Source organism: Oncorhynchus mykiss, chromosome 21, assembly GCF_013265735.2.
Source record: "Oncorhynchus mykiss isolate Arlee chromosome 21, USDA_OmykA_1.1, whole genome shotgun sequence".
Classification (NCBI taxonomy): domain Eukaryota; kingdom Metazoa; phylum Chordata; class Actinopteri; order Salmoniformes; family Salmonidae; genus Oncorhynchus; species Oncorhynchus mykiss.
Window position 1 is genome coordinate 28,953,582 of NC_048585.1, and position 23,800 is coordinate 28,977,381.

Consider the following 23,800-nt stretch of genomic DNA (forward strand, 5'->3'; position numbering starts at 1 on the left):
GATATATAAACTAATGTACATGTGATTATGTTCAGAGCTCTCGAGAACAAACGCTATTGATTCATTTTGATGGCTGGTCTCTGTCCCTTTTAGGCAAATAAGAACCTTACAAATTCTTAGAAACGGACAGAGTGTTTTAATTGAATTGATTAATAAACACATATGAACTAAATTCGTCTAACAACGCACCTGGTTGAGCATAGGCCTATAGTAATCTCCAGATGTGTACTAAATGTCACGTGCGCTTGCCAGATCCTCCTGTTCACTCTGTTACGAGATACTAAGCATTTCCTAATTAAGTTGTGGTCTGGAAAAGGGCAGTGGTGGTGGTGGGTTAAAAAAAAGAAAGAAAAACCACAGAGCTGACAGAAGGTGGTTGTTGACTTGTCTGGAACAGAGCGTCATTGTCCCCACAGAAAGTCATTATGCTGTAAAACACAAGGGGCCCAAGATGCTTCTCTTCTCTTGCAACATATGTGGAGGAAGTGGGAGTGAATTGGGACTCCGAACATATTGAGATTATCATGCTATATGAATAATAGAACTTGGTCACATACAATTCATTTCAAAAACTTGGGGTGCACTTGATTTATCTATTGGACCCACGTATGGTGAATGGGAGTATTTGGCCACAAAATGACAATTTGCAGCTTGATCAGGGGTGATTCACTTAACATAGAGTTTGTATTCAGTCAGTATGTGCTGAAACCTGTACCTATCTAATAATTTGGATTTGTCTGCAAGGTATGAAGAATAGGCTATATCTCTAGGAGACAAATTACACTACAGTATATAGAAAGATCCTTATCGGATTTCAGCAATCAGTTAAATAACCCACAATTAGTAGTGTTGTCGGTAGGAGACAATGACTTACATCCTTGTCAGAATTCAAGGTTGAGTGAAAGCACAGAGGGGAGCGGAGGAGGGTGGGAAATTAGCTTTCTTCTGTATGGCTGCTGGCTGAGGGGAGGTTATTTATCCAGTGTATTGTAGAAGAGAGAGGCTTGACAGGTTTAATCTCTGCTCAAATCCCTCTCTAGGGATCCCTGCTTAATGCACAGCAGAGCGCCTTAATAACCACACAAATATAGCCACACCGGTGCACGCCCTGAATACAGATTTGCATATCATGCTTATCCCCTCTGAATCTGGCATCGTAAAGATAGGCCAACATGGATAAGAGTCAGTGAATACATTAAGGGTGGTGATCATGGATCGGCAGGAACAGAAATGCATCTGATGCACTTATTCCAACCCACCAAATTCTCACTCATTCCTTACTACTGCTACAGATGGTCGCCATGGCAGCAGAGAAACACAGGACACAATTGCAACTCCACAGATGCGGTGAAGAGGTCAATGGATCGTAGTCCATGGTGGATAGTGTTAATAATGGGATATGTAGGAGGGTGAGCCGGTCAAGGATCGATTCAGACAAGGTGGTCTATTGTATGACAAGTGACAGTTTAATTATGAGTAAAGATATCTGGTACAACGTATACGGGCCCATTTCATTCGGTTCTTAAGGAACCAGCAGAAAAGAGCGCAGATAACAGAGTGCACATGTCTCATATACAGAACAGAAAGTAGGTTGATTCTAGAAGATCGGGTCTTCGGGTTGGTTCAGGCTGAGGTGTAGTCTTCTTGGATTGGCCCTGTTGGGCCGTCCGTCATCCCTCTGAGTCTTGTTCTTTGCCACACAATGTTCAGCTAAAAAGGAGATTAGGTGTGTGCGCTGTCCTCAGTCACACAATGTTCGGCTAGAAAGGAGATTAGGTGTGTGCGCTGGTTTCTGCAAGTCAAGGCTGTCTCTTCCTCCCAATGTGTGGGTGTATGTCTTATCTGTGTGTCCTCGGCAGTTAGTGTGTGTAATGTGTGTGTGCTGTGTGTGTGGGTGTGGGAGCTATCCTGTATGGGACCTAACATGTTTTACTGTGAAAATACGTTGTCTCAGTTATAGCAATGTAATAGCAGTAGGCTGGTCACCTGCATAAGAAATAGCACTTCCTTACAAATCCCTCTCTTCACGTCTCCCCAGAGACGTGACACAACCTAACTAGATCCAGACACAAAAAGAAAACTTTTCCCAGAAGGAAAAGTTTTGTGATTCCCTCTCTTCACATCTCCTAAGAGATGTGACATAAACTAGGCTAACAATTACAAAGTTGAAAATACCTTCATGTTCTCCATTCGATCCCACTATGTACTAGATTGGCTACCAGCCACCTAGGAACTTGCAACCCTCATGTCAAAAGAGAACAACAACTCATTGAAAAACAGAACAAAAGAAAATGATGTGAAATTTAAGCCCCCCTTTTTGACACCCACTAGGGTGTCACTCATTATCCCTTATTTCAGCAGTCATAGCATTTCATGAAAATAAAAACAAAACCTAGTAGGCACTCTCAACCTCATCCTCAAATTCGGGCAGGTCATTAGCAAGCAGAGGAAACATCTGGGAAAGGGGGGAAGGGTCAATAGCTCTAGAGATAACCCTAGTGGTGAGGGAACGGATACATGGAATGCAACAGCATCCACAGAGAACCAAAATGGCCGCGAACACCGAAATGGAGACCAAATTGGAGGAGACCAGGGTTTTATATTTACCAAAGGCACTCATCCAGGAGTCCCACATTGAGGTATCAATCCCAGAATGAGATTTCATTTTACCATTAAGAGTCCTCAAACCTTCTAGGGCTACGGTCAAGCTACCATCGGAGGCTGTGTTATTAGGGATGAAAATACAACACTGTTCACCAAACATAGTGCAAGCTCCACCTTTCTCTGCCGGTAGCATATCCACTGCAATGCGATTCTGGAATGTATTCTATCCACATTTTTATTAACAGTGCACCACCAACAAATGGAGGACTCAAACCCAGCTGCCACCTGATCCACCAACTTGTACTCGTCAGGAACTCCCCTTGGGACTCCAATGGCGTCTATGTACGTCGGATCACCACTAGATGGGGTGGTGTCACGCCTGGAACGTCCCCTCCAATATTCAGGGTTCACCCCCTGGACCCTAAGGATGAGGTCTCCAGCCTCTGTAGGGTAGATAGAAACAGGCAAAAGGAGAGTAACAAGTGTAACAAGCTTCCAGTAGTATTGGAGGGTAATTTATCAAACAGGACAGTGTTGCCACACCACCACCTCACATCTGCTCTGGATATTGGACTGAAACTCCCAACAATGTTGATTGTATCCAGACACCAATTCCCAGGAACCTGTCCCACATTAGTACCGCCTCCCGTCATTTTGACACAGGTGAAATGTGCCCTGGCAACCTTGTTGGAAAACAATGGTTTCCTAGCAGTAGATTTAGTCATGGGATAGACAGCATCCCAGGCAGAGCAATTACAACTGGGGTTATCCGTAGTCATTAATGGGATTAAACATGTTAGAGTCACATCTGTAACAGACTTCTTAAAACACGGTATGATGCAAGCAGCACAACACATCAATAATACAAATACAAGAATTAGGGTCAGAAATCCAGTAACCACCATACCAGTGTACTTACCAAACCAGGCTCCCAACCAAAAGAACAGTCCAGACTCCTCCACCCCCGCCATGGTCCTCATCTCAGCAGATAGTGCACCAAGCCCATTAAAGGCCTTAGCTATACCACCATCTGGAGTGGTGTTATTAGGAATATACGTGCAACATTGTTCACCGAACATCTTGCAGACTGTCTGGCAACCCTAGATGTGGCCTCAAGCTGTTCAGACAGACCAGTGAGTGCATCACGGGGGTAATTCACAAAACGCTGTTGATTATAGTAGATATAACTGATCCATGCAGTCTGTCTAGCATCCACTATGGCTGGACCTATAATAGGTAGTAAGTGCCAGAGTCCATCATTCCTACCCAAGGCCTGAAACTCATGAGGAACCCCCACTGGCACTCCCAACAGGTTAGTGTGTATGTCAACTACATCTTCTGTCCATGGAGCACTACATATATGTCTCCCATGGGATGCAATGTTTTCAGGTCCCCTGGATACAGAACCTAACAGCTGTTCAGAAGTAACATCAACAATGGTCAGTGGAATTATCAAACTGGTCAGAGCACACGTACCTTGCCAGTCTCCTCTAAGAATGGGTCTCAGTACTCTTTTGGGTCCACATATTCACCACACATCAGCCAGACCACTAGTTTGGTTTAGGCCTGTAACTGGCCAAGTGGCATAAATGGTTATGTTACTGCTGCAATCAGCTTCAGGCAATCTCCCATAGTCCATGCCACTACCTGTACCCGTGATGCAACTGTAATTGCCCCCATATGCCTTAACACCCCAAGGGGCCCGATGAGGAGGTACTGTAGGAAACACAAGGCTCAAAGAGGAACAGAGGGTTGAATTGGGCTGAACCTGGTAAAAACCTCTCAGAATACACAACCACCCTTCTCCTTCTCCTTCTCCTATAGCAAATGGGTGTGTAGCCAGAACAAGTCTAGCATGACTACAAATAGTGCAGTCCTTTCTTCTCATGGTTTTAGCTGTGTACCTCATATAAGACAGCCACAAATTGTCCCTACCATCAAAACCAGTCTCAGTGCCTAATTGATCAATAGCTGTGTAGTCTCTAACATTAATTACCTGAATGGGATTTTTAACACAGTGGTGGTAGGTGGCAGGTTCGGTCCAGGGGTGGTAGAGGAGTGTGTCTGGCCCTGGTTCGTCTGGGACCTCTGGTTTTGGCAGCTCCCTAATAGAAAACACATCCATCGTGTCTGTCCCGGTCCTTTGTAGTCCGAGGGTGTAAGTGCCTGCATCAGAGAGCTTAATAGTTTTGATGGTTAGTAGGATTTCATCACCTTTACAAAGTTCAACAGTGCTCCCAGGTTTTCCCCATATGATGGAAAACCTATCCACCTTTGTGGGATCCCCTATGCTATAAGAATACCCTCTTCTCCAATCCTAGAATTGTCCCAAGTTGGTTATCATGTAATCCCCATATGGACACCCTCCCCCATTACACAGGTACACTGACACTCCTGTAAAGCCCCACCCTCTCCCAGAGAACACATCACTAGCAAGAGCCAGACACATCTTCACTTCTATGAACAAAAACAGGGGTGACAGGACAGGGAGGGTTACTTCATTCGAGAGATGGCCCCCGGAATCCTGTTAATTCCAGTTCTCCTCTCGAACACTGTTTATTGTTCGACAGTGTCATGTGTCCTACCCTCCCCCGTGCGATATGAATCCGGGTAGCTCTTTCAGCTAGCTGTCACCAGGAGTCCTTGTATGGTCCCCCCAACAAGCCTCTGGGACTGGATTGAGTGACTTCACCTGTAGTTCACCTGTAATGCATAAAATCCTGGACATACAGGCTTGGTTAACAAACAGTTTCTCATATGTTTTATCTGATTATATCTTTAGTTTCTTATCCAGTTCGCCCCATCCTATCCTAGACCACAATTTACCCATCCCCCTTTTGATACCTGGCTCTGCCCAGGTAACAACCTTACCTACTCTAAATAATGACTTAGGTAAGATTAGTATATTATCCTTCTGTTCTGACATTATCATGTAGGAGCGCCCCTTTCATTTTCCACATGTCCAATTATCCCTTTTGTCTCCACTCAGTAACTGTTATCTACACATTCTGTTATCTTTGCTCGTCCTGGCTCCCTTTTCAAACTTCTCCTCTCTGCTCTCCAACCTTCAAGGTCTCTGCAGTGCAGGGGAGGGCTCTTCTGTCTGCCTTTTCCCCTTATCTGTCTGTAGCTCGTTTTCTCATGTTTCCAAATTTGAACTAAATGTCTCACTGTTTGGCTTTATCTAAACTCATGGATTTTTTTTTTTTAGAAAAACATGTCTATGGTGGCACTTTCTAAAGTCCTTATATAGGTTAATTAAACCCCACTATAATTAATTTACCTTAAAAATAAAAAATAAAAACAAACCGTATTACCCATGACCACAAATTAAATATTCAAATGGAACCCCCTATACACAGGTGTTAAAACCAAACACAAATCTAAATTTCTTCCCTGCCCTGTTGGCTCAAAATATGTCCCAAATACTTAACATGAGTCCACCATAAATAAAACTTATCCTAGCTAAATTTTCACACCACGTTCATCGGAGAAAATATATTGACACTATAATGTAAATTTCACTGCCTTTTTGTATTAAATTACCTTAATATCAGTATTACAAATTACCCTAGATTCTCCATCCAAATGGCTTTCCAATGAGGCTGATCAGACCACAAAGGAAAGTTACAATGGAGGTCATAAGTCATACCACCTTCCCTGTGTTTGATTACCAATTTCAAACCAGTTGTAACTTTAGTTAACGTCAACCTGCTCCGCCACAGGAGTGCCATCTGATGCACTGTCCAGCTAGACCAGTCAGGACCAGTCTCTGCCACTAAATTCTTCCACGTCCATTTATTATACCCCCCTTCTGTCATGTACCACACTGATCTAGACCAACTGATTGCATGAGTACCATAACCGCCACCTGGGCTTCCAATAACACCCCAGGTAAGTATAACAGTGGTAGTAGCGTTAGGCGGGATACACAGAGTAGCTGACCTAATCAATTCTGCAGTACACTCAAAGTCATTATTCTGAACTTGACGTTTAGACAGAACATGCGTATCCGAGAATATTGAAGCATTGGTGATGTTTAGCTGGGTAGTCTGTTCCTGGTCAGTGATTATACGCTGGGCTGCCCATATCATTACTCCCAATGTCAAAACAACATTGACTATAATTAGGACAAACAATGGGCCAGAACAACCCAGTCTTTCCCATGGTCTCCTAGCCCTTCTAGCCCATGGTGCTACTCTAGTGTCCCTATCATCTGAGGATGGGAGTCTCCTCCACATGATCAGACGGGAGGGATGTCAGAATTTGAATTCGAATTGGATGTGAGTAAATCACTTCTTACTTCAGCCAGAGTTCTGGCAGGGGTTGGGGCTGGTGTACAATGTGTCAGGTGGTGCCAAGGTGCGCCTAATTTACCTTTGACCTGGACTGAGTGTGAAGTAACCTCCTTCACTTCGTACGGTCCAGTCCACCTGGGATCAGCCCACTTTCTCTTGTGGACCTTGATCCTTACCCAGTCCCTAACTTTTACCCTTGGTTGTTCCGGGACGTCAGTCAGCTCCCTCTCTGCGACACGGTGTATCTGTTTGGAGAGAGCTGCAGACAATTCCGTCAATTTCTTCACATAGTCAGACATCCCTATCTGGTGCACATCAAGAGGGGGCATATGACCTCCCTCTCTTGGTGGCCCTGGCATTACTCTACCTGTCATTATTTCATGGGGTGAAAGATGTGTCCCTGCACCTGGTGAGGACCTCATGGCCATCAGTGCCAGGGGCAGGGCTTCCACCCAGGTCAATTTGGTTCCTGCACATACTTTAGCTATTTTAGCTTTCAGATTTTGATTACAGCGTTCCACAAGGCCCTGCGATTGCGGCCTATACACAGAGCCAAACTTGTGTGTAATGCCAAACCTCTCCTCCACCTGTCTTAGGTGCTGATTTGACGTGTTTTTTTTTTAGAAATATTTTGTACACTCTTTGGATATACTTAGCCCGTCACTGGCTCGTGCCAGTGATGTATTCTTAGGAGACACTATTACTCGTACTCTGTCTTAACTCAGAGCCTCTCCGTCATATATCCAGAATTTTAAACAATAATGTTTTAATGATTAAACACGAGCCACCAATTCAGGAAATGATTATCAACATAAACTATGTTTTAACAATTTGGATAATAGATTTTTTTTTTTTTTTTTTTTTGAATTTAGGAAATACTTTGCTCACAATAATTTTAAATAATGGTAATAATATCAGGGACTTGTGAAACGCCGTTTACATTTAGTCTATAGTCAACACACAAATATTATTACATGGACATAGTTTTAAACACAATTGTTCAATTAGAACATCTTATTCTATGACATCACACATTAGTACATTTATCACATTCATTCTGGCCACAACACAAAGCGGACTTTTCAGTCCAACATATCTTAATCATACATTAATCTATTGTAGACACCTCACCGGACACTACCAGCTATTGGATTTTAACCTCACCGGACACTACCGGCTATTGGTTCTATCTAAAACACTAATTGGATTTATCTTTTGCAGATGAATGATCGAATCATACTCAGATGTTAATGATAAAACTGATCACGCCCTTTTTCAGACGCCCGAACGAATATCACTTATACATAGAATATAATCCTGGTCACATCAATACTCAATAATAGACCACCTTACCAGACACAGCTGGACCGGTCACTAGCCGGACTATCGGTGAAAATCTATCCTAGACTATATTATTTATTCCTTACTGGTGTCTGCCACCAGACCGTTCACAGCCGGACTATCAGAATATTCTATTAATATTAGGTCTACTACTAAATATCCCTTACCGGTGTCTGCCACCGGACCGTTCTCATGCCGGACTATCGGAATATTCTAACTACTACTCATCCCTTACCGGTGTCTGCCACCGGACCGTTCTCATGCCGGACTATCGGGATATTCTAATTACCACATATGTTTACTTCACTGTCAATTTCAAGTCCATTATTTATATAAAATTTACACAAAAATTCTTACCCACACTCGGTACTACTGATCGTAATTTGGTATGACTATTCGACAATATGCAAAGTTTGATAAAACAGGTTTTGCTTACCTTATTTTGTGGTCGACCAGAGATCAGTTTCCCGAGTTGAGCAGAATTGTTGTCCACCCCCGAATGGTTTTCACCTGTCCTCCGGGAACCGTCCTTTCACCAACTCGCCCCCTCACACCCACATCAACCACTCTGGACTGGGTCGTTAGTAAACCATCCTTCTGCTACCAAGTTTCTGTTAATAATGGGATATGTAGGAGGGTGAGCCGGTCAAGGATCGATTCAGACAAGGTGGTCTATTGTATGACAAGTGACAGTTTAATTATGAGTAAAGATATCTGGTACAACGTATACGGGCCCATTTCATTCGGTTCTTAAGGAACCAGCAGAAAAGAGCGCAGATAACAGAGTGCACATGTCTCATATACAGAACAGAAAGTAGGTTGATTCTAGAAGATCGGGTCTTCGGGTTGGTTCAGGCTGAGGTGTAGTCTTCTTGGATTGGCCCTGTTGGGCCGTCCGTCATCCCTCTGAGTCTTGTTCTTTGCCACACAATGTTCAGCTAAAAAGGAGATTAGGTGTGTGCGCTGTCCTCAGTCACACAATGTTCGGCTAGAAAGGAGATTAGGTGTGTGCGCTGGTTTCTGCAAGTCAAGGCTGTCTCTTCCTCCCAATGTGTGGGTGTATGTCTTATCTGTGTGTCCTCGGCAGTTAGTGTGTGTAATGTGTGTGTGCTGTGTGTGTGGGTGTGGGAGCTATCCTGTATGGGACCTAACATGTTTTACTGTGAAAATACGTTGTCTCAGTTATAGCAATGTAATAGCAGTAGGCTGGTCACCTGCATAAGAAATAGCACTTCCTTACAATAGAAGGATGCCGGGTTGGCGCACATTCAACAAACTGATATATCTGTCAAATCCGTCATGATTGATTTATTGTAACAGGCCCAAAATGGTTACTAAAGTCCGATTTTGATATATTTGGCTGTTTTAAATGCGTAACATGTAGAAGTAGTCCCATTTGATTAAGCCGGTAGCTTAGCGAAATCGGTGGTGGTAGTCAGTCGTTTTTAACTGTAATGCAGCTGGTCCTATTTTTACCTGAACATAGTAGGAAATACACATATATACAATAGCCTAATTTTGCTGGGGGGAAGTGAGGATAGTCAGGATCTTTCCCCTACAAGTTTCCATTGACCTCTTTTAATTGAACCTTTATTTAATTAGGCAAGTCAGTTTAGAACAAATTCTTATTTACAATGACAGCCTAAGAACAGTGGGTTGACTGCCTTGTTCAGGGGCAGAATGACAGATGTTTACCTTGTCAGCTCGGGAATTCGATCTAGTAACCTTTCAGTTACTGGCCCAACACTCTCACCACTCAACACTCTCACCACTAGGCTACCTCTTTACCACATCTATGTGATCCACATTGTAAGACCTTCTGTAAACAGCTCTGGTTCAAAACAATAAATCACAAGTATTTGAGTGTAATGCCTATAGGACTGCCTACAGTAGCATGGGATGGTGGTCCCAAATATGTTTGTGCTGTCTTGGCCTAGTGTCGCCGGGGTAGGCCGTCATTGTAAATAAGAATTTGTTCTTAACTGACTTGCCTAGGTTAAAAATATATATAATAATATACTGATAAATTATTAGGAGGTGGTGAGCCCTATGTGATTCAATATAAATAACTTTTATTTCCTAAGAGTTAACTTCATATGTGGTTGGGTTGTGTAAGATACATAACAACATACACTCTCAGAAAAAAAAGGTACGGTTAGTGTAGAGTATTGTTCGCAGGTATACAAAAAGATCGAAATGCACATACATAATGTACACATCTCAGATTGTATTATTCGGTACCTTTTAGGGTAGATGTGTGGATAATCTATTCAATACATTTCTTTTTTTTTTTTTTTTACCCCTTTTTCTCCCCAATTTCGTAGTATCCAATTGTGTAGTAGCTACTATCTTGTCTCATCGCTACAACTCCCGTACGGGCTCGGGAGAGACGAAGGTTGAAAGTCATGCGTCCTCCGATACACAACCAACCAAGCCGCTGCTTCTTTAACACAGAGCACATCCAACCCGGAAGCCAGCTGCACCAATGCGCCGGAGGAAACACAGTGCACCTGGCCACTGCGCCCAGCCCGCCACAGGAGTCGCTGGTGCGCGATGAGACAAGGACACCCCTACCGACCAAGCCCTCCCTAACCCGGGCAACGCTAGGCCAATTGTGCCTCGCCCCACAGACCTCCCGGTCGCGGCCGGTTACGACAGAGCCTGGGCGCGAACCCAGGACTCTGATGGCACAGCCCTTAACCACTGCGCCACCCGGGAGGCCGGGTGATACATTTATATTGCTTCGGTGATACAGATTGAATAGGGCCCCAATATTTCTAATATAAGCTTTTATTATCATGCTTTTATTTCCATTTGTTTTTAGATTTTTTTTGTTGAATTTCGATTCAGTTTCAGTTAGTTTTCCGACTTGATTTACTATTTTCTGTTCAGTTTTAGTTTAATAAAAACATTCCTATTTCATTTTTGTATTATTTAGTTTCAGTTTTAGTATTACACTGTTAGACATTTTTGTAATTTTATCAGTAACTTGCTGTATTAATCAACAGTATAATGCTGTTCAAACTGAATATAGTATATTACTGTAGAATGCACAGAAAAATAGCATACATTTGTTTTACAGCACATTGTAAGACCTTCCGGCACTTTAACAGTAAAACACTGTAGAATGCACAGTAAAATACTGCCAGTGATTTACTGTAAATCAGAATACAGTACCATACCGCATTTTTTTGTGTGCCTTTTGAACAGTAGGGGGTGCGTGGTATTGTTGTTTCTCACTTATTAACATATTTTGAGACGTCTTGTAAGAGGCTATATTTGTTGTACACTTCAGTGCTGTACCAATTAAAGTGATATGTGGTAGTGGTTCCCTAGCAATTACATTTATGTAGAAGAAGATCAGAGAGGCAGCAAGTCTCAAAACTTTAAGCAAACCATATCCTTTTGCTCTTTAGTCACTGTCAGTTTAGAAGCCTTTGTTAAGGCCTAATTTGCAATATCAGTTGGTATGCTGTAATATACAGTTAAATATTCACTTTTAGCAATTGCTGATTTCATTTTGAATACAATTAAACGATAAAGTTCTGTATAGTTGTTTTGCTATAAAGTATTCGGCCCCCTTGAACTTTGCGACCTTTTGCCACATTTCAGGCTTCAAACATAAAGATATAAAACTGTATTTTTTTGTGAAGAATCAACAACAAGTGGGACACAATCATGAAGTGGAACGACATTTATTGGATATTTCAAACTTTTTTAACAAATCAAAAACTGAAAAATTGGGCGTGCAAAATTATTCAGCCCCCTTAAGTTAATACTTTGTAGCGCCACCTTTTGCTGCGATTACAGCTGTAAGTCGCTTGGGGTATGTCTCTATCAGTTTTGCACATCGAGAGACTGACATTTTTTCCCATTCCTCCTTGCAAAACAGCTCGAGCTCAGTGAGGTTGGATGGAGAGCATTTGTGAACAGCAGTTTTCAGTTCTTTCCACAGATTCTCGATTGGATTCAGGTCTGGACTTTGACTTGGCCATTCTAACACCTGGATATGTTTATTTTTGAACCATTCCATTGTAGATTTTGCTTTATGTTTTGGATCATTGTCTTGTTGGAAGACAAATCTCCGTCCCAGTCTCAGGTCTTTTGCAGACTCCATCAGGTCTTCTTCCAGAATGGTCCTGTATTTGGCTCCATCCATCTTCCCATCAATTTTAACCATCTTCCCTGTCCCTGCTGAAGAAAAGCAGGCCCAAACCATGATGCTGCCACCACCATGTTTGACAGTGGGGATGGTGTGTTCAGCTGTGTTGCTTTTACGCCAAACATAACGTTTTGCATTGTTGCCAAAAAGTTCCATTTTGGTTTCATCTGACCAGAGCACCTTCTTCCACATGTTTGGTGTGTCTCCCAGGTGGCTTGTGGCAAACTTTAAACGACACTTTTTATGGATATCTTTAAGAAATGGCTTTCTTCTTACCACTCTTCCATTAAGGCCAGATTTGTGCAATATACGACTGATTGTTGTCCTATGGACAGAGTCTCCCACCTCAGCTGTAGATCTCTGCAGTTCATCCAGAGTGATCATGGGCCTCTTGGCTGCATCTCTGATCAGTCTTCTCCTTGTATGAGCTGAAAGTTTAGAAGGACGGCCAGGTCTTGGTAGATTTGCAGTGGTCTGATACTCCTTCCATTTCAATATTATCGCTTGCACAGTGCTCCTTGGGATGTTTAAAGCTTGGGAAATCTTTTTGTATCCAAATCCGGCTTTAAACTTCTTCACAACAGTATCTCGGACCTGCCTGGTGTGTTCCTTGTTCTTCATGATGCTCTCTGCGCTTTTAACGGACCTCTGAGACTATCACAGTGCAGGTGCATTTATACGGAGACTTGATTACACAGAGGTGGATTGTATTTATCATCATTAGTCATTTAGATCAACATTGGATCATTCAGAGATCCTCACTGAACTTCTGGAGAGAGTTTGCTGCACTGAAAGTAAAGGGGCTGAATAATTTTGCACGCCCAATTTTTCAGTTTTTGATTTGTTAAAAAAGTTTGAAATATCCAATAAATCTCGTTCCACTTCATGATTGTGTCCCACTTGTTGTTGATTCTTCACAAAAAAATACAGTTGTATATCTTTATGTTTGAAGCCTGAAATGTGGCAAAAGGTCGCAAAGTTCAAGGGGGCCGAATACTTTCGCATGGCACTGTATTTACTGCAGCATACTGTAAATGAGGAAATATTGTGGGAAATATTGTGGGAGGAGAAAGAATCGCTGACTCATAAACATATTTTAAGGCGTGCCTTGTAAGTGGTTATATTTGTTGCACCCGTTAGTAAGAGTGCTGTAACAATTTAATTGATATGTGTTTGTAGTTCCCTAACAATGAAATGTATACTGAACAAAAACTATAAATGCAACATGCAACAATTTAAAATATTTTACTTAGTTCATTGAAGGAAATCAGTAAATGTAAATAAATTCATTAGGCCCTAATCTATGGATTTCACATGACAGGGCAGGGATGCAGCCATGGGTGGGCTTGAGAGGTCCTAGGCTCACCCACTGGGGAGCCAATCAGAATCAGAATGTCTTTCCTCACAAGGGCTTTATTTCAGATAGAAATACTCCTCAGAACGCCCCCTCCCCAGACGATCCCGCAGGTGAAGAAACCTGACCTAGAGGTCCTGAGCTAGTGTGGTTACACGTGGTCTGCAGTTTTGAGGCTGGTTGGACGTACTGCCAAATTCTGTAAAATGACGTTGGAGGCGATTTATGGTAGACAGAAACATTACATTCTTTGGCAGCTATGTTGGCCATTCCTGCAGTCAGCATGCCAATTGCACCCTCCCTCAAAACTTGAGACATCTGTGGCATTTTGTTGTGTGACAAAACTGCACATTTTAGAGTGGCCTTTTAATGTCCCCAGCACACGGTGAATCTATGTAATGATCATGCTGTTTAATCAGCTTCTTGATATGCTACACCTGTCAGGTGGATGAATTATCTTGGCAAATGAGAAATGCACACTAACAGGGATGTAAACAAATTTCTGCACAAAAATCGAGAGAAATAACCTTTTTGTGCATATGGAACATTTCTGAGATAATATATTTCAGCTCATGAAATATGGGACCAACACTTTACATGTTGTGTTTATATTTTTGTTCAGTACATATAGAGAACAGATCACATTGATAGCGGGTCTTACAACTTTCAATGGTTAAATATTTACCCATGTCCATTCGATCTGTTTTGCTCTGTAATCATGGCCAGTTTGGAAGCCTTTGTTTAGGCCTCTAGAAGTATACGTGATATAAAACACCTAGTAATCGTTAATATGCTGTAAAATGCAAATGCCAACCTGCTTGCTCTAATCACTTGTAATTGCAGTAAAATACTGTATAATTATTTTTCTTTCAGTTTACACACTGTATTATACTGTGTTTCATTGCTCTGGTATCAAGTTACCATGAATATCTCAGTATTGTATTGGCACTATCCAGAGATGGTCAGAGATATATAATAAGATATCTTGTTGTAAATACAATTATTTTGTTGACCAATGTATTCTTAACTACAGCAACAGCTGCATTCAGTAATTCCAGTAATAGACTGTACATTTGATTACAGTTAAAATGTTTGTACATTAACATGGATTACCGTAAAATGGATTACAGTAGCTGTAAAATAAATTACTGTTACTTACTGGCTAATTGCTGCCAGTAAATTACTGTACATTTTACAGGAATTTTTTTACGGTGTAGAGGCAGAATGTAGCCAATGTATGGGAAGCTAGGAGCTATTTATGTATTGTAGGTTGTACTTCTTCCCTGTTAGCTAGTGATAGATAGTGGTCTCTGAAATCGCAGACCTAGAGCAACATCACTAGGTCTGGGGAGGATGTCTGATTCTCTTGGACGTTTAAAAAAATAAATAAACAATTGTTCCAGGGAGACAGCACTTCTTTACAGTAATCTACTGTTAAACCAAAGTTTCTTTGGAATTTACCGTAACATACTGTACTTTTTTTCTTACAGTATCTTAAAGGGAACTGTTTGCCAGTATGTTACATTTTTTTACTGTGTGGCTAACCAGAATAAGAGCCACTGTATGGTTCTTTAAAAGGTTATTTGTAGAACCTTTGATGTTGAGATAGGTTCTTAATAGAACAATTCTCCATTAAGGATTTATAAAGATTATTTAAAAAGGGTTCTCTGTGGCACCAAAAAGGGTCGTAATGATACCAGAACCCTTTTTTGATGCTCTAACCTTTTTTAGTGGTTCTTTATAGAACCTTCGGAAAGGGTTCTTTATAACTCCATAAACAGATCCGCTATCGTAAGAACTCTTATTTGGCGCTATACAGAACCATTTGTTTTTAGTGTGTATGATAGATTAGATTAGAAGCAATCGATGCAATCTCAGGCTATATATACACATACAGTGCCTTGCGAAAGTATTCGGCCCCCTTGAACTTTGCGACCTTTTGCCACATTTCAGGCTTCAAACATAAAGATATAAAACTGCATTTTTTTGTGAAGAATCAACAACAAGTGGGACACAATCATGAAGTGGAACGACATTTATTGGATATTTCAAACTTTTTGAACAAATCAAAAACTGAAAAATTGGGCGTGCAAAATTATTCAGCCCCCTTAAGTTAATACTTTGTAGCGCCACCTTTTGCTGCGATTACAGCTGTAAGTCGCTTGGGGTATGTCTCTATCAGTTTTGCACATCGAGAGACTGAATTTTTTTCCCATTCCTCCTTGCAAAACAGCTCGAGCTCAGTGAGGTTGGATGGAGAGCATTTGTGAACAGCAGTTTTCAGTTCTTTCCACAGATTCTCGATTGGATTCAAGTCTGGACTTTGACTTGGCAATTCTAACACCTGGATATGTTTATTTTTGAACCATTCCATTGTAGATTTTGCTTTATGTTTTGGATCATTGTCTTGTTGGAAGACAAATCTCCGCCCCAGTCTCAGGTCTTTTGCAGACTCCATCAGGTTTCGAGCTCGAGCTGTTTTGCAAGGAGGAATGGGAAAAAAATTCAGTCTCTCGATGTGCAAAACTGATAGAGACATACCCCAAGCGACTTACAGCTGTAATCGCAGCAAAAGGTGGCGCTACAAAGTATTAACTTAAGGGGGCTGAATAATTTTGCACGCCCAATTTTTCAGTTTTTGATTTGTTAAAAAAGTTTGAAATATCCAATAAATGTCGTTCCACTTCATGATTGTGTCCCACTTGTTGTTGAGTCTTCACAAAAAATCTATAAAAAAAATCTATTTATATCTTTATGTTTGAAGCCTGAAATGTGGCAAAAGGTCGCAAAGTTCAAGGGGGCCGAATACTTTCGCAAGGCACTGTATAAATACAAACACAAATAAACATATCCAAGGCTATTTATTCCTACTTATTCCTCACTCATTTTCTTTTATAGATGTCACTGAGGGGTCAGTGTCACATGTGAGGGAAGTATTTTAACAAACCTAGAGTTGATAAGACCAATAATCGCTCCCCCAAGGGAACTAGCTTTCTTGGAGCAGGTCCAGGTGTCAAAAGCCGCTGCCCTGGACAAAGCAACCCGGTTCACGCCGTGCTTGAGGACACACTCCCGCTGACACGCTACAATGGTGTCAGAAGTGAAGAGAACCTGGTAAGATGACCTTGTCATGTCAGACATGTGAAGGGACTTGAAAGAAAGTTTGTTGGGGGAAGGTAGCTTTTTTAGGGGTAGCAAGCCTAGTGTTTATAAAACCGATAACCGTTCCATCAAACAAGTTAGGTTTCGTGGAGCAGAAGTCACGACTCCTGCCCTCGCTCATGGTGACCAAGGTTTGAGCCACGCTTAGGGATCTTGCACTATAAAATTCTGCAATTTGATGAGTTGATTTAAAGCAACTTGATGGCAAAACACACTCATTTGGTTTCTTGGATGTAGATTTTAAAAAGCCACCTCTCCTCTGGGAATACCTCTGTGTCCAGGTACAGTAGGTTTAATCTGGGTCGAGTGACCTGTGCCTCAGAGACATGGCATAATGCCTGCATCACACCTACAGCGTTATTGCGCAAAATGGTATGCAGCATCATCTGGAAATACAGTCCCAATCTAAAGTTTGGACACACTTACTCATTCAAGGGCTTTTCTTTAGTTTTTACTATTTTCTACATTGTAGAATAATAGTGGAGGCATCAACACTATGAAACAACACATATGGAATCATGTAGTACCTTCAAAGTGTTAAACAATATAATATATTTTATATTTGTATTTTCTTCAAAGTAGCCATCCTTTGCCTTGATGACAGCTTTGCACACGCTTGGCATTCTCTCAACCAGCTTCATAAAGAATTATTTTCCAACAGTCTTGAAGGTGTTCCCATACATGTTGGCTGCTTTTCCTTCATTATGCAGTCCAACTCATCCCAAACCATCACAATTGGGTTGAGGTCGGGTGATTGTGGAGGCCAGGTCATCTAATGCAGCACTCCATCACTCATCTTCTTGGTCAAATAGCCCTTACACAGCCTGGAGGTGTGTTTTTGGTCATTGTCCTTTAGAAAAACAAATGACGATGCCACTGGCGTATCGCTGCAGAATGCTGTGGTAGACATGCTGGTTAAGTGTTCTAAATAAATCTAAATAAATAAAATTCTAAATAAATCACTGACAGTGTCACCAGCAAAGCACCCCCACACCATCACACCTCCTCCTCCATGCTTCATGGTGGGAACCACACATGCAGAGATCATCTGTTCACCTACTCTGCATCTCACAAAGACATGGCGGTTGGGAACCAAAAATCTAAAATTTGGACTCATCAGACCAAAGAACAGATTTCCACCAGTCTAATGTCCATTGCTCGTGTTTCTTGGCCCAAGTAAATATATTCTTCTTATTGGTGTCCTTTGGTAGTGGTTTCTTTGCAGCAATTTGACCATGAAGGCCTGATTCACGCAGTCTCTTCTGAACAGTTGATGTTGAGATGTGTTTGTTACTTGAACTCTGTGAAGCATTTATTTGGGCTGCAATTTCTGAGGCTGATAACTCTAATTAACTTATCTTCGGCAGCAGAGGTAACTCTGGATCTTCTTTTCCTGTGGCGCACCTCACGAGACCCAGTTTCATCACAGCGCTTGATGGTTTCTGCGACTGCATTTGAAGAACATTTCAAAGTACTTAAAATGTTCTGCATTGAGTGACCATGTCTTAAAGTAATGATGGACGGTTGTTTCTATTTACTTATCTGAGCTGTTTCCTGCCATAACATGGACTTGGTATTTTACCAAACAGGGCCGTCTTCTCTATACCATCCATACCTTGTCTCAACACAACTGATTGGCTAAAACTTTTCTGATGAAGAGTTTTCTGATGTACCAAAATACAATGACTCTGTAGGTGTGATTGAGGTGTAAATACTAAGCCTATAGAGCATCTGGTATAGCACCCTTCAGCACAATTCAGAGACAGTCTTTTGGTCTAGTGTTGGTAGAAATAGAACCATGTAGGGGATATTTTCAAGACATGGCTAGATCTGATGCAGATGACTGCAGATTAATGACCAGGAGATGAATACTGCTTCTGTTCACGCTGAAAAAAATATCTAGGCCTATTTAGAACCTTTATCTATTTCACATTTTCTACAGCTTGGTCCCATTGACGTCAGAGTTGCTTTGTGGACACATTTTCCAGACACGTCTCATTGAGTCAAAATTTAGGAATGTAATTTATCTCCAGCATGAGTAAGCCCTACATGTCCTTTAGAATACTGGGGTGAATTACATTTAGGGTCATTCCATGAATGTGCAGTGCATTGCAAATCAGTTTAATGATAAGGCATAACATATCGACAACACAGGAAACACCATTTGACCTGCGTGTGTGTGTGTGTGTGTGTGTGTGTGTGTGTGTGTGTGTGTGTGTGTGTGTGTGTGTGTGTGTGTGTGTGTGTGTGTGTGTGTGTGTGTGTGTGTGTGTGGTTTTACTATCATTGTGGGGACCAGAAGTCTTCGCAAGGACAATTCTGACAAGTGGGGACATTTCATGGTTCCCATGAGGAAAACAACTACTTTAGGCTTACACCTTGACCAAACCGTCTCTGACCAAATCGTGCGCATGTTGATTTTTGCCTATCCCCTCCAGATGTTCTCATGACACGCAGGTTAAAATACAAAAAATAATTGTGAACGAACTATTAATTTGGGCCAGGTTGAAACACACATGAAACATTCATGGACATTTACCTAGCTTGCTGTTGCTTCAAATTTTTAATTGGCCCTTGATCGTGAGTCTCCGTTCCATTATATTGGACAAAGTCTTTTGTACAAAGTTTTGTTAAAGCCCCAACACAAGGTCTGAACATTAACATGCAACGCTTGCGGTACGGTTTTGGAAGAATAAGGACCTTATCTTTCACATCAGCAAGAAATAAAAAGGTTAAATTGATACACACCTTTAAAGGGTTAGGTTTAGGGTTACAATTAGGGTTAGGGAAAATATGATTTTTTGGTCCCCACAAGGATAGTAAAACAAAGATGTGTGTGGATTGGGGAGTAACTGATTACATGTAATCTGATTACAATGTAATGGATAACTGTAACTGATATAGTAATTTGGGGTATTATTAACAGTAAAATATCCTGAAACATTTTACTGCAGCATTCTGTAAATGTTGGTGCGTTGTGGGAAAAGTTGTGGACGGGGTAAGAATTGCTGTATTTGCGATGGTACTGTAATACCACCCCACAGAATACAGTACTGTATCTTTAGAGCACCAAAAACGTTTCGACCACTAGGTGCATGGTGTTGTTGTTTCTGGCTCATTAACATATTTTGAGGAGTGTCTTGTAAGAGGATACACTGTATTTGTTGCACCCATGAGTGAGAATGCTGTACCAATTTAACTCGTATGTGATTATGGCGCCCCCCATCAATTTGTGTAGGGGACAGATTGGAGTGGCAGCAAGTCTTAAATCTTAAATGATTGAGCATTTTTCCATGTCCTTTTGGTCTGTTTTTGCCCTGTAGTAGCTGCCAGTTTGGAATCCTTTGTTATGACCTCTAGAAGTGCAAGTGATATAAATCACCAAATATTCATTCATATACTGTAATGTGTAAACACTTTACCTACCAGCCAACCTGTGTGCACCAATCCCTTCTAATTACAGTAAAATACTGTGAAAAATAAACCTCTCCCCTCAATAAATGGCCATTAATTAATTCATTCTGATTATGGTTGCATGTACTTTTATTTTTATTTTTACAGTATAATACAGTCAATTTTACTGTATTTTACTGTCTATCATTACATAATGGCACACATTACATAATGACACACATCCAACTTCTAATATACCATGCTGTCTGTAAGCTACTGGGTTGTTCCATGTCATTTCAGCAAGCCATGACACCCACCATGTCAGATTGGTGCTGTTCCTGCTATTAGGGATTGTTCACCCAAATTACAAAATGACATATTGGTTTCCTTACCCTGCAAGCAGTCTATGGACAAGGTATGACAGCAACCCATGCTTTGGTTTTCTCTGGCCACTTTGTCCAATGCAAGTCAATGATACCTTTATTAGCATTGTTTTGATTCATTTCCAAATCATCTATGAGTAACATGATTGAGTTACACAATCAATTTTTAGATACTTTCATGATGATTTGAACATGAAGCTTGAAAATGCTAATATACAGTGCCACATTTTGTTACATCACCGCCTTATTCTAAAAAGGATTAAGTACAAATATTTCCTCAGCAATCTACACACAATACCCAATAATGACAAAGCAAAAACAGGTTTTAGAAACGTGTGCAAATTTATTAAAAATAAAAAACAGAAACACTTTATTTACATAAGTATTCAGACCCTTTGCTATGAGACTCTAAATTGAGCTCAGGTGCATCCTGTTTCCATTGACCATTCGTGAGATGATTCTTCAACTTGATTGGAGTCCAACTGTGGTAAATTCAATTGATTGGACATGATTTGGAAAGGCACACACCTGTCTATATAAGGTCCCACTGTTGACAGTGCCCGTCAGAGCAAAAACCAAGCCATGAGATCAAAGGAATTGTCCTTAGAGCTCCAACAAAGGATTGTGTCGAGGCACAGATCTGGGGAAGGGTACCAAAACATTTCTGCAGCATTGAAGGTCCCCAAGAACACAGTTGCCTCCATCATTCTTAAATGGAAGAAGTTTGGAACCATCAAGACACTTCCTACAGGTGGCCGCCCGGCCAAACTGAGCAATCGGGGGAGAAGGGCCTTGGTTAGGGAGGTGACCAAAAACCCGATGGTCACTCTGACAGAGCTCTAGAGTTCCTCTGTGGAGATGGGAGAACCTTCCAAAAGGACAACAATCTCTGCAGCACTCCACCAATCAGGCCTTTATGGTAGAGCGGCCAGACGGAAGCCAATCCTCAGTAAAAGGCACATGACAGTCCGCTTGGAGTTTGCCAAAAAGCACCTAAAGATTCTCAGACTATGCAAAACAAGATTCTCTGGTCTGATGAAACCAAGATTGAACTCTTTGGCCTGAATGCTAAGCGTCACGTCTGGAGGAAACCTGGCACCATCTCTACGGTGAAGCATAGTGGTGGCAGCATCATGGTGTGGGGATGTTTTTCAGCGGCAGGGACTGGGAGACTAGTCAGGATCGAGGGAAAGATTAACAGAGCAAAGTACAGAGAGATCCTTAATGAAAACCTCATCCAGAGTGCTCAGGACCACACACTGGGGGTGAAGGTTCACCTTCCAACAGGACAACTAACCTAAACACACAGCCAAGAAAACACAGGAGTGGCTTCGGGACAAGTCTCTGAATGTCCTTGAGTGGCCCAGCCAGAGCCCGGCCTTGAACCTGATCAAACATTTCTTGAGAGACCTGAAAATAGCTGTGCTGCAACGTTCCCCATCCAACCTGACAGAGCTTGAGAGGATCTGCAGAGAAGAATGGGAGAAACTCCCCAAATACAGGTGTGCCAAGCTTGTAGAGTCATACCCAAGAAGCCTCACAGCTGTAATCGCTGCCAAAGGTGCTTCAACAAGGTGCTGAGGAAAGGGTCTGAATACTTATCTAAATATGATATTTCAGTTAGAATTTTTTATGAATTAGCAAAAATGTCTAAAAAGTTGTTTTTGGCTTTGTCATTATGGGGTGTTGTCTGTAGATCGATGGGGGGGGGGGGGGGGGGGGGAATATTTTATACATTTTACAATGAGGCTGTAACCTAATAAAATGTGGAAAAGGTCAAGGGGTCTGAATACTTCCCGAATGCACTGTAGGTACCATTGACTTGTATAGGATTTGTGCCACAAATGCTAAACAGTTAGCATTTGAAATAGTGGCCAACAAAACCAAAGCATGGGTTGTTGCCATACACTTGTCAATAGACTGCTTACATGGCAAGGAAACCAATGTAATTTCATAATGTGGGGGAACTATCCCTTTAACGTTGGGGGATAATAGCAGGAACAGCATCATCTAGTGGTCAGAACCTGGTAATATCAGGATTTGGGATGAGACATATACCGGACAATTGTATGTCTCTAAATGTTGTCTATCACTAGCAGCACCATATCACCAAGTAAAATTCTGAGTGTATGTAAATGTACTTGGCGAATAAAGGTGATTTTGATTCTTAATGGGAAAGTAATCCAAAACTAACAAAGTAATCAGATTGCGTTACTTGAGTTTGGGTAATCCAAAAGTTACATTACTGATTACAACCTCAGGGGTTTGTGGTATATGGCCAAAGCATCATGCCTAAGAACAGCCCTTAGCCATGATATATTGGCCATATACCACACCCCTGTGCCTTATTGCTTAAATATACCATGGCTGTCAGCCAATCAGCATTCAGGGCTCAAACCACCCAGATTATAATATGGACTAGGCTACTTTATATAAGTAGAATTGTTATGGTGTATTATGCCTTGTTATGTGACAATTCTATGTAACAATTCTACACACAATAACATCTGTTTGCCTTATTGTTTCTCTCACTGACATCAAACTTGCATTGCAGACGTCACATGCTAAATAGTGTTTGACATGATTTATGATTCTTAGAACATGTTTTGGTATTACATTTGTGTGAAAAGATCATGCCCAACACCGCAACGCCCCTTTGAAAATGAACGACTTTACCTCTTTTCAATCACAACCTAATAACGGTTAACAAATTCAAAACAAAACGGCACGGTGTTTAATTTTCGTTAGCCTTTTTGTCCATCGAGAAGCTTTGCGTTGGAGCGAATCAATTCTGGAACTAGGAAACATATATCACCATACCGCGCTCTCCTCTCTCTTTCAAGTGTTATCACGTGCGTGAGCTAAATTCTACAATCAGTGTAGGGTTGCACAAACAGATTTAGGTTCCAAACTGTTTAATTTCTCAGCGAGAATGTTGTGAAAACTCGGTCTGATAGAGGTCAAATATTGAGATAATTGGAACTGTGATGATGACAAGAGGCGGGAAGAAGAACTTTTGAGAAATACCTTCTTCTATGACCTTTAATAACCGGTGGCTTTACTGCCCTTCATTCATATGAGAAGTTTCCCCTGAGCTCGAGAC

At 41.4% G+C, this 23,800-nt stretch overlaps 1 long non-coding RNA gene across 2 annotated transcripts; it reads right to left on the minus strand.

The window, feature by feature from the left end:
• Positions 1 to 6,299: 6,299 nt before the first annotated feature.
• On the minus strand, positions 6,300 to 8,995 carry LOC118942916. 2 transcript variants are annotated; one of them, XR_005038570.1, is made up of 2 exons: positions 8,680 to 8,995; positions 6,300 to 7,147 (listed from the first exon to the last, which is right to left on the minus strand). It is a non-coding gene; the product is annotated as an uncharacterized LOC118942916 (long non-coding RNA). The 2 variants fall into 2 exon arrangements; XR_005038569.1 differs by having other exon boundaries at positions 6,300 to 7,161.
• Between the last annotated feature and the right edge of the window lie 14,805 nt (positions 8,996 to 23,800).